The 4,902-nt window shown below is 51.0% G+C and overlaps 1 pseudogene; it reads right to left on the bottom strand.

The window, feature by feature from the left end:
• Nucleotides 1-252: 252 nt before the first annotated feature.
• Nucleotides 253-4,175, bottom strand: LOC149327177 (uncharacterized; annotated as a pseudogene).
• Between the last annotated feature and the right edge of the window lie 727 nt (nucleotides 4,176-4,902).

Genomic DNA, 4,902 nt, shown 5'->3' with positions numbered 1-4,902 from the left:
GTTGCACAGCAGGGGTACAAAATGTAAACATTTTTGTCCCATTACATGTGGCGGGCAAAGTCTGGCACTCCATGCAGATCCCAATAAACACGTTTTATTTTGCTGCAGCAGGTAGAAGCCAGCTGAAAAAAAACTTCTCAAGGCCTGGTATAGCCTCTTGCAGAAAGGGGTCATCCCTGCCGACATGAATAGTTAAATGTTCTTTCTCTGAGTAGACAAAAAAAAAGCATGTCTTCACATTCAGTAAGTACATTAAAATTTGCACTTGAGTGTAATAGCTGTGGGACTTCTTAAGTCTGGGTTCACTGCAAGTCCCCTGAATATATTCAAGGATGCTCTTCCCTGAGCTGTGGAACATGTCACTTTGCTTGCACTTATGTGGACACTTGATCTCGAGAAGGTATGTTTCTCAAGCCAAACAAAATATACCATCAGGACTGCCACGCAACCAAGGTTTGTCGGGGTGGATGAGCAGACCCATCTGAAATAATTTGCAATTATGTTAGACACAACAGGTGCACGAGGAATATATGGCTTGTCAAAGGCTTCCATAATAATGGCCAAGTAAGATACTGGTCTTTCAGTATCTTCAAAGCTTAATGCACGAGCAAGTATAATGCAACTCAGTTGCACAACATGCATCATATTTCAGTGGCACGGGCCAGAGCATCTTTCTTGTTCAACAATCATCATAATAAACCAAACGTCTGTCCCATGTTCAAGCCTGCAATGCCAAAACGGCTGCCAGTAATCGGGTTTTATTTTTTACTTTGACAGTTATTTCCCCTCTCAAATGATTAATTGCACAGCCCGAAGGCTCGACAAAGTACACACTCACCTCCACAACTTCAACACCTTGTTGACGCTCGAATTCCATCCGAGCCAGGGGCTCTGTGCGAAGACCTGTGGTTGAGTAAAGAAAAAAAATATTGTTTTCATGCTATGTCATTGTCAGCCATTCAATATGCAGCAGTGAAAAGAATAAAAGGAAGTGGGAACCATTGTATCTGTGCATAGCTTCTTCATTATTTTGTGCTGTGTATTAAACGAAATAATTTACAACTGTATACATACCGTATGCCGTACCCTCGGAAGAAAATGCCCTTACATGCAGGATGGCTCTTGCAACTTCCTCAGGACTCCGTCGAGCGTGGAGTACTGTGTGCCCAGTAGTGCTGCTGATCCGGAATCTTTTTCCTTTGTGCCACCTAAATCAAAAGTTCAGACACCAGATACCCAAAGTCAGAAACATGAAGTACTTGTTGAGAATTTGCGGGGTCGCAGCGGAGCACCAGAGAGAGACGACCAGCGTGGCAGGCTTCTAGTTCCGAACTGCCCGTGCCGGGCGTGCGCCCCGAGCACGCGCGGTCCATCTTTATTCTCTTTCTTGCGCGCGCTGTAACGCCGATCTTAGCGCCGGCGCTTTATAGCGTCGCCGGGCGCTATAGGGCCCCCCGCCTAGACGGAACGGCGAAATGTACGCGCCGACGGGGCAGAGATGGATTAGCCACAGCGGCAAGCAGGTCTGCAGGTGGGCCGGCAACATCTGAGGGGAGCTCCTAGGGAGGTGTCTCGAGGTACGCTGGTTTGAGTCGGTCGAGGGAGACGACCTCTTGACGACCATCGAGCAGGATTGTCGCTGACTTTGTCGTCCGGGTGAGGACGCGGTACGGGCCATCGTATGAAGGGGTAAGAGGCGCCTTTACAGCGTCTCGCCTGAGAAAAACGTGCGTCGAGGAAGCAAGGTCCGGGTGCACAAAGACTTGATGGGCAGTTGAGCGAGGCGGCACTGGGCGCAGGTGCTGGAGACAGTCCTGTAGGCGGGGAAGGTATTGCAGGGGTTGGGACGAGGGAGCCGAAGGTACGAACAAGTCTCCGGGAAGCCGCAGGGAGGTACCGAAGACGAGTTCGGCCGCCGAACAGCCAAGGTCACGACGCAGGACGGCGCGAAGGCCTAGGAGCATCATAGGGAGGTGATCTACCCAGTGCTCGCGATCCAGGCGCGCAGTAAGGGCAGCCTTGAGCTGGCGATGGAACCGCTCGACCATGCCGTTGGCACAGGGATGGTACGATGTGGTGCGGCAGTGTTTAGTGCCGAGTAGCCGGGTGAGCGAAGTGAAGAGGGCGCATTCGAACTGGCGGCCGCGATCTGTGGTAACAATGCCGGGGCAGCCGAAGCGGGAAACCCACGTCGAAACGAAGGCTCTGGCAACTGTTTCCGCAGTAATGTCCGGAATGGGCACGGCTTCGGGCCAACGGGTGAAGCGGTCGACCATCGTCAGAACGTACTTGTAGCCCTGAGAAGGGGGAAGCGGTCCAACCAGGTCGATATGAATATGGTCAAAGCGTGATCCAGGCGGCAGGAAAGACTGAGGGGGAGTCTTGGTATGGCGTGTCACTTTGGTGGACTGGCAAGCAAGGCACGAGCGGGCCCACTGGCGAACGTCGGTGTTAATGTTCGGCCAGACGTACCGCTGGGTAACGAGGCGCTGCGTGGCCCGAATGCTAGGATGGCAGATATCGTGAAGGGAATGGAAAATGGCACGACGAAAGGCCTCTGGGATTAACGGTCGCGGTAGAGCCGATGATATGTCGCACCAGAGTGATCCGGGCACAAACGGATGAGGCACGAGCTGCAGACGGAGTGCTCGAGGGTGGTCACGCAGGGCGTGCAGCGTCAGGCGGAAGGCCGCCTGAGGGCGGTAGGTTGCTGGGGTCGGTCATGTCTTAGGCCGGAGTCACCACTGTTGAGAATTTGTGGGGGCGCAGCGGAGCACCAGAGAGAGACGACCAGCGTGGCAGGCTTCTAGTTCCGAACTGCCCGTACCGGGCGTGCGCCCCGAGCACGCGCGGTCCATCTTTATTCTCTTTCTAGCGCGCGCTGTAACGCCGATCTTAGCGCCGGCGCTTTATAGCGTCGCCGGGCGCTATATACTCGTGTACCTACTTCAGAGGTGAGCAACGACGTCCGCTGTCACTGTTCCATGCCTGACACAGCTTGACTGGCCCATGGTCGCCACACACAGATCAGATAACGACCGAGAGGCAATATTTGCATCGTAAAATGTTTTCTGCTGCTGCGCCATCCCCTCTATGTGGTCTTTTGGCTTAACAATTTGCTTTGGATACGTGCCAAACACTTGCAACTCGTGTAATGCCTTGCAAGGTGCAGGAAGCAGCTGGGTATTTTTTGAGCTGTAACAACTGCTGGGCTTTCTTCTCTGCTTCAGAGGAGTCCAAATCTGCCTCACTCTTAGCCAGTGTTTCAGTGAATGGTGAAAAAATGCCCGAAAAGCACTCCAGGGCATAAAATGGAGGCAGTTCGGCTGGCTTTCTGTTCCCTACAAAGGGGCTGCTGTAGTCTGCAAAACAAGAATGACGAAATTCACTACATGTTAGGCAATGCATATGTAGTGGCTACAGAGTGTGTCGAGCACAGAACCACATAAAAAGTGATAGCTAGAACCGTGATGGAATAAAGATAACAGATTACGGTTTGCAATGAAGACGTAGGGTGACAAGAGTTGATTCATGCAAGGAATGCTGTAGCCAAAAGCATGCATATGCTCTATGTAACAGCATAAAACAAAATTCATCATACCACCAAACAGCTCTCCAATGCTGGCCTTGTCGTTCAGCAGCGGCTTCCCTGCTGGCTTTCCCCATGTTTGTGGCGCACTCGTGCAAGATGCGTGATCGTAGTCGTTTAAATACAAAGCAACTGCGGCACAGTGCTTGTAGTTTCCCATGCTGCCGTATGGACAAGTGCACTCGCCGCTCTCAATTTTCCGGTGCTGCAGCGTCAGCTGCGAGTTGAAATCGAGAGAAAAGGTAGCTGAGGCGCAACGTGAAACCAAATAACGACATGTGAAGTGTTAACGAACGCCAGCAATTGACCCTGCATGCTTTTCTCGGCTCGTGTTTAAATGTGAGCTAATATCACATGCGCACAGCAAGGCCACGTTGTTTTGTTTACTTACCTTGAGACCAACCTCGTACATGTGTTTGCTCTGTTGGGAAAGGCATTTTGCAGAAACATCAGTTTCGTCCACTTCGCGGACCCCGTACACGTGATTGTTTTCAAACAAGCGGCGTCCTTTCCGTAGTATCGATGGCCGAAAGTGCTGGTCGAGGCCGTCGACCGACTTGAAGCCGCAATGCAGAACCCGCGACATCGCGGGTGTTGGCGGTCTCTCACTGGATGCTGACAAGCGATAATGGCAAATCCAAGAGTGAAGTTTGCTGCAAACGTATCAGAATGATGTCCACGGAAAAAGCTAGCGCGGTGCACCGTTGAGAAGCTTTGAAATCACGGATGCGCGAACTACAGGAAGCAATACCGGCAATGCAAGCACGGCGGCAAAACCGAACGCAGCGCCTTCGTGTTTGGCGCCACCTCCGTTGGTGGCGCTGATGTCAGCGAGCTGGTGGCGCCGCTCTACGATTTCAGGGAGCCTATATGTCTACTCGAAACGCAAAGCTCAGCGTAGCAACTAATTTCTCATGATGAGAGCTGTGCCCGCTTCAGCACTCCTTCGTAACACAGGAACTGCAACAACTAGAACTCTTTATTACGAGAAATAAATAACCAACCAAAAATACAAAAACCGGAAAAGAGAAACAGACAATAAAGTGGCTGAACTACCAATTGTTTATTCGCAAGTTTGGGCTCAATTATATACAGGACACTCAGTCACTCGATCCGCGCACAACTGCTATCATATCAACCCTCCTTCGTGGAATCACAGTATGCAACGACTTCAACATCTTCAATCTTACAGTTGATCTCCAAGTTCCGGTTTCCTGCTTATTGTGGAAAAGTATCTTTTCAGAAGCAGCGTCAGAAAATCGTTCCAAAATAAAATGATATACAGTAAATCGGCAAAAAAACAACAAAAGCGA

This window comes from Amblyomma mixtum, chromosome 10 (assembly GCF_055824585.1).
Source record: "Amblyomma mixtum isolate Tamu chromosome 10, ASM5582458v1, whole genome shotgun sequence".
Classification (NCBI taxonomy): domain Eukaryota; kingdom Metazoa; phylum Arthropoda; class Arachnida; order Ixodida; family Ixodidae; genus Amblyomma; species Amblyomma mixtum.
This window is presented reverse-complemented; position numbering and strand designations above follow the sequence as displayed.